At 31.3% G+C, this 12,014-nt stretch overlaps 1 long non-coding RNA gene across 11 annotated transcripts; it reads left to right on the forward strand.

Annotated features, from left to right (window-relative positions):
• The first annotated feature begins 384 nt into the window (after nucleotides 1-384).
• LOC139876778 (uncharacterized) lies at nucleotides 385-7,104 on the forward strand. 11 transcript variants are annotated; one of them, XR_011768282.1, is made up of 11 exons: nucleotides 385-467; nucleotides 790-968; nucleotides 1,195-1,308; nucleotides 1,401-1,462; nucleotides 2,530-2,623; nucleotides 2,850-3,137; nucleotides 3,579-3,744; nucleotides 4,731-4,985; nucleotides 6,251-6,359; nucleotides 6,516-6,620; nucleotides 6,872-7,104. It is a non-coding gene; the product is annotated as an uncharacterized lncRNA (long non-coding RNA). The 11 variants fall into 11 exon arrangements; XR_011768284.1 differs by having other exon boundaries at nucleotides 6,878-7,104; XR_011768283.1 differs by lacking the exon at nucleotides 6,516-6,620 and having other exon boundaries at nucleotides 6,872-7,103.
• The last annotated feature ends 4,910 nt before the right edge of the window (nucleotides 7,105-12,014 follow it).

A 12,014-nucleotide genomic window follows, 5' to 3' on the forward strand; every position in this document is an offset into this window, starting at 1 on the left:
TACATATCTGTCATCTTCTTTCTCTATTCACCTGCTCCATATTGTTCATTGTTCATCATCTTCATATCGTCATTAAAATCAATCGATCTCTTCCTTTTTATTCTGAGGTTCTTCACTTCATCTTCTGTCTCAGGTAATACTCTGTATTAGCTTTTAGGGTTCTTCTATTGTACCATTATGTTGGTTTTAGTTTTGATATTATGTTTTTCTGTATATGTTGAATCGATTGGTGGGGTTTTAATCGATTCAAACTGATATATGTTGAATCGATTGAATCTTTTAAATATCAATCTTCAACATCTTTCGATTCAGTTATGATATGTTACATATTTGCAGCGGTACAGGATCTCAATCAGTCGATTGACGGCGAACGAATTTTGTTACATATTTTTAAATCCCTTACACGATTAGGGTTTTTCTTGAGTCGTTGAAGTCGCGATTCATAGTCAAAAGTTATGGTATTGAAGGTAAGTATTTTTATGAAATAGGATTTTTATTGGGTTTTGAATTATTTCTTCATTTCATAAATTATGGATTTCAGCCTTCAGGTTAGTTCAAGTTTATTAGTATTTTTCTACTTGGGGTTTTGATTTCTACTTTAATGGCTGTTAAATGAAAGTTTGAAATAGATTTAATGGTTGTTTGAAATTGTGAATCTGCTAGAATAAAATCTCATATGCTGCCTTTAAAATTGGTTGTTGATGAATGAGATTTTTAACAGTCAATTATGAAAAAAGTATAAAATTTCTTGATATCATTACTGAAATGTTAATTATTAATTTTTTGTAGGTTAGTCAATTAGGTACAGAACATGAAACACCTCTCTGCTCTCTCTCAACTCTGGAGTATTGTTCTTTTCTCGAATTCAAAAAAAAAAACCCTAGAGAATCCAATCGACTCTCTGAAATCCGAAAGTCCCAAATCTTTCATGGATTCGAATTGTGGTGGAAATCTGCTGCTAATTGAAGGTACAAACGGATTTTTACAAGTTTAAAAATTATGATTGTGCTTACGGTTGATTGATTTAATGTTTTATATAATCTTGATGCTTGAATTATTCTATCGATTTGACAATTGAAAGTGTTCACGATTTTTGATACAATATTATATTTTGTATATGGCTCATTGAGTTCATCTAATAATATATTTAATGTAATGTGTGTTTGGCTTGGTTGATTGATGATTTTTTAACAGCAAAACTTTTATGGTACTTCTAAGAACTGATTTACTTTCGAGTGGGTCATTATAATGTTGATTTGAAAAGCAATACGATCCACAATGCTAAAGCCAAGATCGAGGATAAGGAAGGTAAACTTTATTTAGGGTTTTGAGTTTAATTAAATTGAAATCAAATCAAATCAATAATTGTAGTATATATTATGTTGAAATTTGTTTGACAGGCTTCTTCATCTTCTTATTCTGTATGTATCTCGTGGATTGAAAATTGAAAAATTCGAGCAAGGTAATTCTTATTTGATTTTAATTTATATTTGTTATTGTTATTTTTCTTTCTTTGTGTTTGTCTTTATTTTCGATTAAGGATATTGTTTTATGGCTTATTTGATTTGCTTTGTATGTGTTTGTGTACCTACTTACCTGCATTTCACTATCATCATTAAATAACATGATTGATTCGAAAGTGTTAAACAACGTTATGTTCATGTGATGGCAATGGCAGTTCAAAAGTATTCATGAATACTAAAGTGACATTGAGACTCATGGTTAAGAATTAAGCTAAGTTTAATGTACCTTTTTTGGCATAAGTCATGATGAAAATGCATGGAAGGTGTTTGATGAAATGTCCAAAAAAATGCAATTGTATGGTATGAACTCTGTTACACTTATCAAATTTTTTTTTGTTTGCATGTACTATACATACACTAAATATACTATGCTCTATAAATTGTAGTTACATGAAACTTGAAAAAAATACTAATCTTCATTGGGTTTTCATGCTGTTTGAGATAGTAAAGGGGAATGAAACGATGGTTTTGATTTTTTGCAGTATCCTTTTGTTTCTAATGAATTATGTTATATTTTTTACATGTGTCTCCAGGTTTTAATGATGGCTTTCAACACCCTTCTTTTAATACATGTATGGTTTAAGTTGTTGAATTTATGGTTTCTTTAATGAATATCAAAAAGTTGAATTAAGATGATTATCTATTTCTTTAATGATTATCTATTTATTTTATGTTTTATGATTTTTGTTTTAGGGTTTCTTTTTGTGTTGTGTTTGATATAAAGGTGATTTTTTTTTTTGGAAATTGGTGTTGTTTCAGTAGTAAAAATATGAAGATTGGGGTTAAATTTAAAGAACTTGTGTATGTGTTATCAAGATTTTCATGAATGTGAGAAATTAGGTTTTAAGTTGTTTTTAGGGTATATCTGATGTTCTTGGTTGAAAATAAGGTTATCTTTGGGTTGCTATTAAAAGGTAAAAAAATCTATTCTGAAAAAATTGATAACACATTACATATACATCAATACAGGTTACAATCAACAAAATGCTAAGATATGTTGTTCAAGATTGTTAATACAGGCTATGTCATGAGGAATTAAGGAGATGTTACCATATCATCAATGTAAGGAGATGTTAATGCAGGCTATGTCATGAATCGAGGTTTGCGGTTTTTTTTTTTTTTTGAATTATTTTTAAGAGTTTTTATTAATAATAAAAAATTTATAATCAGCTAATAATAAAAAATTTATAATCAGCTAATAAAAAATTTATGTTACCATATCATCACTTTTAATTTAGGGTCAAGCTAAAGGTAAATTTTTAACATAGTAAATTTATTATTCTATTCCGGTTCTAATCAGTTTCCATTGGATTTTACTTGATGCAGCAAAAAGGATGTTATGCGGATCCTTCATTTCTCACATAAGGAGGTCTCCGCCCGTGTTGACACCTGTTTTGGGTCAGGCTTTGATTGCAATTTTAGATGGACAAGGTGGATTGGGAATTGGCGAACTTTTAAGAAGACCCGGTTCACCTGGGAACTCATGGGAACCAGAGAGATGCATGTTACCAGCAAGGAGGGAACCCGAATCCGAAAATGGGTCAAGGAGGTGCTAGACAGCAACAAGGTGGTTCGTCTTACATGGGTCAGCGTCACAGTTTTGTTGAATTAATGGTATGCTAGCTTAGCTATGTTTTCTTTTTTCTTTTTCTAATCTGATTAATTGTTTTGTGTTATTGATTAATTGTGCTGATTATGATATGGTCAAAGAGCTTATGTTTAATGCTACATCTCAGTAAAAAAATTCCTATCTCTTTCATCCTTTTAATTATATAATTCATAGTTTATGTAAAAAATCATTTGCACCAGTTTTTAGCTTGACCCGTTCATTTTGCCACTTATAATGACGTTAATTTTAATTACAGCCACAATTGCTTTATGTGTATGTGTGTGTTTGCGTGAATATAATATGTGATAGTGATGTAAATGTTGTAGCACTATAAAGATGTACCGAGTATTTTATACGGAAATGATACAAAGGTTATGATATTTTCTATTGTTCATTGCGGTGAACTTTAAGTTGTATTTGTTATTTGTTATTGTTATTGTATCCAGAAACTGAACCGTTGACAAAGCCGCCACAACAAGATACTGGTGATGGCAATGATGTTGCTACCGTATAAAGCTGGTGTGGTTGTGGTGCTTCTGCAGCTGCTGCTGATGAGCTGATGCACACTTGAAACCAAGCATACGGGCAACGGTTTTTGTAAACACCGTCCAGGTTTTGTTCCAATCTATATTTGAACTTCAAACGTGTGCCTTATCTTTTCACTTTTTCACTTATTCTGGTAGTCTTTTGCATTACAATTTATAATGTATACTTGAAACGGGTCATTCATGAAATTGACCGATGTTGAAACATGTCAATGTTGAAATGGGTCAGACGTTCCAAATTTATATAGGCATCTTAGGGTTTAACATTTTAGTGTGGTCTATTTGTAACATTAAATTTGTAAACTATATATTTGCATTTGATGTTGGTTAATCAGATGATACATGTTGGTTTTATATTTTAGTTCTTTCTGCAAAAAGTCAGCAACAAATCCTAAGGCCTAAACACAACATGAATGATAATGAAATAGATCTAATGGTTACTCTTTTGGTTAATATTTGGTAATGTACTTCATTAATACTCATTTTGTCTAAAGAATATGTGTATATGGGTGTCGTTTGTATATATCTATAGCATATGAATAAATTTTGATAGTAGCATAAGTAATGTATATATATGTGATATATGGATTGTAAAAGTTTGAGTAAATTTTATCAGTACATGTTGATTATATAACGTATCATTAAAAAAAATTCTTTAAGAACCCGTGAATCCACAGGTCTCTGCACTAGTATCGAATATGTATTTCGGGTGTTAATGGATATATTTATGAATATATATTCCGGGTGTTAATGGATTGAATATATTTATGAAGTTTATATATGAGATTTTGCTAAAACAAAACAAATTTTTTTTTTTACCAACTAACCAAAAATAAGTTTTGGAATGCCCGCTAATACATCTGACAAAAAATTTAAAACCCTTCATTTTTTCTCAAAATTCAATCTACGCGCCTTTAGCTTCCAAATTTTAATTCTCCTAAATTACCAGAGTATTTCTTTTCTTTTTTAATCATGAGCTGTTAATGGATATATTTATGAAAAAACCGGTTCAGTTAATCCTCTATGAAAAACGAGTTTATGTTCTTATTTTAGACGAACCGGAGCTGCGTGTAATCATGGAGACACCTGCCGGTATGCTCACGGAGAGTCGGCGCTCAGGATCCGACCCGATAATACCGCGGACCGTACTTCTGAGAAAGCGAATAAGTTGAATCAGAGAATGAAAGTGATGAAGACGTCATAGTGACAGAGACGATAATAGAAGAAGAATGCTCTGAAGATAAGTGTTTAATTAATCTTCCATTGAAATGGAGTTATGATGAATTAAAAAAGTTTCTAAATGAGGAGGTATGATGTTTTTAAAATTTATAGTTTTATCAAATAATGTAGATATAATATATAATATAATTGGAGTTTGGTTAAACTTATTTCTGTTGCTTAACGAGCTCATTGAATTTTTAAAAGCTGATAATTGCACTTTTGAAATGCAAGACTCATAAAAGTTGAAAATAATCTTACCTGAATATGCTTTTGTGTTTGGCTGAACTTGACTCAATGGCTTACTAAAATATGGAAAAGCCTACAACCTCAGTTATATTGGTGAAAATCCGTAAAGCACAAGTTAGTAACTCTGCAAAAAATGTGCTTATTGACTTAAGGTATGTTTACCTTCGGATATTATGACCTTTTTTAAGGATCCTAATATGTTTTTAGGACCCTTTTAATAAAGTCCTTATATGTTTTAAGATTTAGAAATTCGATTATAAGACCATAAATAGCGTCTTAATAGGTTAATAGAACCCTTCGTAAGGTCCTAACAGGTTACGCTATTAAGATTCACAAAACCCTATTTGGACAGGGATGTGGGAGGTCACTTAAAATAAGGGTCCTTTCAACCTAAACGTCCCATCACGGTACATAATAGGACCTTTCAGCAAGTTCGAAAAGACTAGTTTTTTATGTAGTGTATTAGGACCCATTTTGTGATTATAAGGTTTCAAATATTTATATTAGGACTTCTTTTAGGTGTACTATCCTTAAAAATAATTTTATTAGGACCCTTTATGTGGTACTAAAGTAACATTTGTGCATATTAGGACTTTTTCCCTTGGTACCAAACTAGTATATCGTTAGATTAGAACTCTGTTTATTGGTACTAATGTACTATTTTTTTTACAATAGGACCATTTTTTTGGTCCTTACGAATTATTATTTTTTATCAGGACACTTTTGTTGGTACTTATATCATAAGTAGTATATTTTTACTTTTTGGGACGCCTTGTGTATGTCTCAATTTCAAAAAATGTCTCCTAATATGTATTTTAAGGACCTTTCTTTGTGGTTGTTAATTATATTATAGGACCTGATCATTGGTTTCATAATCTTATGACCTTTTAGGACACTTTTTAGTTTTTATACTTTATACGACCGCGTTAGATACAACACCCATTGGTAGGTCCTATCAAGCTCAAAGGTCCTATAAATTGGGGGTCCTATAGGAGCATTTTTGTTGTAGTGGAGGTAGTTAACATGTTCTTTAAGACCAGTTTCTTCTTTTAAATCAGTTAGAGTTAGCTTTTAAGTATCTATTCTAAATCATGTTCATTATGCAGGTTTGAATTGAATGGGCCCGAAGTCTTGGAGAATGTATCGTATGCAAGGGCATGTAACACATCATCAGTCAGGGTTGCTTGAAGCAGTTTCAGTGACGGTAGAAATCAGGTTCTCTTCATTAACTAATTTGAATAATATTTGGCCATTTGCACTCAACTTTTTAATTTGACATCCTAAGGGTGTCGGGGTTTGTATTTCATGTTATTTGAAATAAAACTCTAGAATTAATTAACCAATTGTAATAGAATGATTTATTGAAGATAGAGATTGAATAAGCTTGGGTTGTTTGGAGTGTAACAAACATATAAGAGTTGAGTTCATGGTAAGTTAGGTGGAGCTAATTGTAATTCTGGAATGAATGGAATGAAGGTGAGACTTCTCAAATACCTTAATGGCATATATAGTTTTAGATGAAAAAAGGCTTTTATTTTAACATTTTGTCTTTACTTATTTATCTTTTTAGTTCCGTATCATTCTGTTTAAGAGGGACGGTAGTTCATATATAACTCTTTCTTTTTAGTTGGATTTTTGTGACTTTTCGTAAAAAAGTTTGTTTTGTTGCATGATGTGTTATTTAGCACGCCGTTTAATCCACTGAAGTATGATAATTGTATGTATAGTTTTAGGTGAAAGAGGTTTCTTTTATCTAAGCATTCATGGAGTTGATAGTGAAAGGAGATGAGAATATTAGCGGTGATTAAAATTAGGACAAAATTGAAAGATGAAACAAGAGAAGAGTAAAGTAGTCTTTGAATCATATGTAAATAGTAAACTATCATAACTTTTCAGTTTTCAGTTTCCACTTTTCTCTTTATTTTATTTGGTAAATATGTAAATATAAATATGCAATATTACAAAATCTTGATGAGAATCCTCTCGGTGTAATACCTTATATTTTTCTTTATTTGTATATATGTATATTTTGTAATTTATAATTTGTAATCCGTATTTGAATTGTTTATAATATCATCTATATTATTTTTTATATTTAATATATATAGATTAGATATTATATATTGCAGAATATGTATATATATATATATATATATATATATATATATATATATATATATATATATATATATATATATATATATATGTAACTACTCGTATAACTATCATAATCGCATAGAATTATCATTCGATGTGTAGTCAACAAATACCGTAATCGCATACAATTATCGGTAACGAAACGTGCACCCCTCAATCTTGTTTACATCAATTACAAAGCAATTCATTTCTATTAAAATTGCGTACATCTTTTCCTTCTGTCTAACCTAAATCTTGATTACATGGTCACACTGTGAATATATACAAAATAGGATGGTCTTGTACACTTATAAAACGAATGTACAATTACAAGAACTTTAAAGAACCTATATAACCCAGAAACACACTATATCAATTTACTAAATACAATGAATTACATGGTATCCTATACTAATCAAATCTTTTAATACTAGTAAAATACAATGACTTTGTTGAGTATAGAAACTTTAAACAAAAGAAAAAATGTTTACTTGAAGGCAAAGTCAAACTTGGGCAACAAGATCAAGACGCGAAAAGGAAAGTTCCAGAATTCGCTGTGAAGATTTCGCGGTCGCGAGATGGACTTCGCGGTCGCGAGCCTAGCTTGCAAGCAAGTCAGTTTAAATTGTTTCCTTTTATTGTTTTGTTCTATAAATACAATCTCATATAACCCATAACAATGTGCACGAAAAATATAATGAAAAATCTCTGGTTTGTGCCCGTGGAGTAAACTCTTCTCCATGTTTTGTAGTTGGGGTATAACCACGTTAAATCACGTGTCGTTTATCGTTATCTTGCTTTAATATTCGTTTTTTCGTTCGTGGGTTAGTGATTATGGTCAATCACTTATCTGGTTGGGTCCTTCCGAATTCCTAACAGACTTGCATGATACTACATACAAGTCATTTTTGCTAAAACATCAACAAGAGTAGGTTTGACAAGTTTCGTTACATCAATTAAAATAATTACAAAAAAAAATAAAAAATTAAAGTATGATCTCGCGAAGTGGCGTGTTATAATAAACTAAATTATATTATAACTGAAAGGACCCGTCCTAATCCATCCGGACAAAGTCCACATCGATTATGAATGATTCACAACAGTTGATTACATCGCGAGGTATTTGACCTCTATATAATACATTTTACAAACATTGCATTCATTTTTGAAAAGACAATCTTTCATTACATCTACGGTTGACGACATGCATACCATTTCATAATATATCTTACTATAATTGACTTAATAATAATCTTGATGAACTCAATGACTCGAATGCAACGTCTTTTGAAATATGTCATGAGTGACTTCAATTAATATCTCTAAGATGAGCAAAAGCACAGCGGAAGATTTCTTTCATACCTGAGAATAAACATGCTTTAAAGTGTCAACCAAAAGGTTGGTGAGTTCATTAGTTTATCATAAACAAACATTTCATAATTTTAATAGACCACAAGATTTCATATTTCCAATTCTCATAAATAAACGTCCCATGCATAGAGACAAAAATATCATTCATATGGATTGAACACCTGGTAACCGACATTAACAATATGCATATAGAATATCCCCATCATTCCGGGATCCTCCTTCGGACATGATATAAATTTCGAAGTACTAAAGCATCCGGTACTTTGGATGGGGCTTGTTGGGCCCGATAGATCTATCTTTAGGATTCGCGTCAATTAGGGTGTCTGTTCCCTAATTCTTAGATTACCAGACTAAATAAAAAGGGGCATATTCGATTTCGATAATTCAACCATAGAATGTAGTTTCACGTACTTGTGTCTATTTTGTAAATCATTTATAAAAATTACGCATGTATTCTCAGCCCAAAAATATAAAGGGTAAAAAGGCAAATGAAACTCACCTGACAACTTCAGAAATAAATCACAGAGATGTGACCGAAAATCAGAATGCAAGTAACCGTAGACCCCAACCTAGAGAACATATGTTGGTCAATAAGTGTCTAATAAGCTAGGTCGGTCTATAGGGTTCGTATAGTCTTATTGCTCAAGTCCTACTCATAAATTTAGCAAAATTTAGCAAAAGTCAACAAAAGTCAAATTAAGTCAAATGTAAGTCAAACGCAAGTCAAACACAGTCAACATAGTCAACACCAGTCAACAATCTCATAATATTACTCAAGTTGGTCAAATAGTCAAACATAGGTCAAACTTAAGTTATACATTTTTATTTAGTAAAAATAATATTATTTACATATATGTATATGTAGTAACTTTACAGCTGATTTCGGGTCCCACCAAATTCGATATAATACTTTGGGTCGTGACCGTTAGAAAGTATGTCATCCCACCTTTCTATAGACAGTTTATTTGACAAAGACGGAGTTACAGTTTGAAAGTTATGACCTCGCGAAAACAGTCCTTCAAAACACTAAATGCTGAGTTTTGCTATTGTTAACAGCATTGGATCAGCCCTGATGTTCCATTTTCGTACTCGTTTTAAACCAGTTTAGTCTCAACAAAATCATACATATAACATATCGTTTTAAAGCTTGTCGTAAATACTTTCAATATCAATTAATGCTTTTTATCCGAACTTAACCAATTTCAACTTATGAGTCCGCAAAGTAGGCTCGAGAGTCATTTTTGACACTTTTGTTAAAAATGCTAAAACTTTCGGTTAACGATCCAAATTTGAATCTGGCTGACCTGAGTTAACCAAATTTGTATCACAGCTCAAAAATGATATTTTAGATGTGTTGGTGACTTCCGTTTTCCAAAATTATGCATATGGGTCAATTTATTCACGTTTGACCCGAATAGGTCATAAATCTCTCTTTAAATCAAAATAGACCCAAAACTCATTTTTAAAGCACCAAAACTTGCAGGCATACTTAAATCAACATATAGAATTTGTTTACGCTGACCGTTATCCATTTTGACATTTTTAGACTCAAACGGGTCAAGTGTCCAAATGGACGGTCCAAGTTCGGGTGTCCATTTTCGCATGCAATTATCTCAAAATCTAGAAACTTTTAAGATACAACACCTATATGAAAACTTAACTACTAATCATGAAATTTTCAAATATAAAATCTACATTTTCCAGAACTCAAGTTAATTAAACATATTGGCCTGTTTAGTTTGTAGTTCACACGTATTGTCACAAATTTTCACGCGCGTCATACAAACAACGGACATAATTCATAATACATAAAACATGGTAACATGGAAAACTCCAGATCAAAAGTAGACTCAAAATTGATTCCAAAAAGTCTAGCCAGGGCCTCATACGATGTCTACAAGTTGGGTTTCAGAAGAGGTACATTTATGGTTCGCTAAATCAGTTTCTGACTGCGCACCAATCTCGTAATGGCTATAACCGGAGCTAGGGACATGCAAATCAATCTAGGTCAGTGGTCTTAGTTCAAGGACAAGTCAAATTACCACATATCCAAAAATAAGAAACTTTTGTTTAGCCAATTGGTGCAGTTTATTCAATCAAATTGGACATTCTGTTTCAGCTCAATTCAGAAGTTACCAAATCTACGGCCTTAGTGTGCACAATGTATCGGGTTTTTGAGGTTTCAATAAACTAGACATTTATCACATAACATACGAAGTTCGATAATCCAGAAGGCCAAGGTCTAAAAAGGTGTACAACTCTTACTATAAAACTATAGGTGCATACGTTACAGATTTGGACAGAATGCAGGTTAACATTTCGACACGCACATTACTCAAGCTTCACAAATCCAAATGATGCAAGGCCTAGATGAAACGTTAACTACAACATATGAAATTTTCAGATATGCAAAGTCCTAAATCACTATCATACTTCAAATAAATTTAAAAGTCAGTTTTATAATACTGAGCAAATCAGTTTTTCATATACGATCAATTAAGCATAACGGGAGTATTACAAATCCAAATAGCATGATATCCTAGTCTAACTTGAGTGTTTTTAAATCCTCTACACAATTATGATCAGTTTAAAATTCAATTCTATGTCAATTTTTCCAGAATTCGACATAATCACATATTCATCACAAAAACTTCAATCAATCATATCTTAAGCATACGGTAATGAAAATACGCGAATCTAAAGCCTAAAATTATTAATTTTTCGAGAGGATTTTAATTATATCATAATATTTAACATTCAAGAAAACCAAGTTTCTGTAACCACACAAAACAAATTCGGGATTAAACATAAACACATCAAACGAGCAATATAACACATACAATCATGTATAATCATATAGACTTGAGCAATAGACACTATATCTACCCTAATATGTAACAAAAACATGAAAACCCAAAAATTTGAGTTTTTAAAACTTACACAAATCATGAAATTGTTGATATGGATGTGTAGAGCTCTTCGAGAGGAATCCAAATATATAAACGATTTTATGATCCATCAAGTTTTTAAGGTGTTCTTGAGTGATAAAAGATTGATGATGATGATGAATAGTAGTGGGTGTTCTTGAGAGAAAAAATTGGGTGTTTGATAAAATGAATCGGGAAGGGGCAATAATATAGATAGATTAGATAAGGTCACGGGTGTTTTACTGGTTAATCACGAGTATAGATATAACACGGTGTAATAATTAAATAAACTCGGGTATTAAATATGTAGTCACGGGTTGGTATTTAATTTTTATCTGTTATCTAAAACCCAATGTATTTTAGTTTAATATGATTCAATGATTGGTTAATTTTATATTTATAAAAATTATATATATATCTATATTGTTTTAAACCT

Source organism: Rutidosis leptorrhynchoides, chromosome 11 (assembly GCF_046630445.1).
Source record: "Rutidosis leptorrhynchoides isolate AG116_Rl617_1_P2 chromosome 11, CSIRO_AGI_Rlap_v1, whole genome shotgun sequence".
NCBI classification, from domain to species: Eukaryota; Viridiplantae; Streptophyta; class Magnoliopsida; order Asterales; family Asteraceae; genus Rutidosis; species Rutidosis leptorrhynchoides.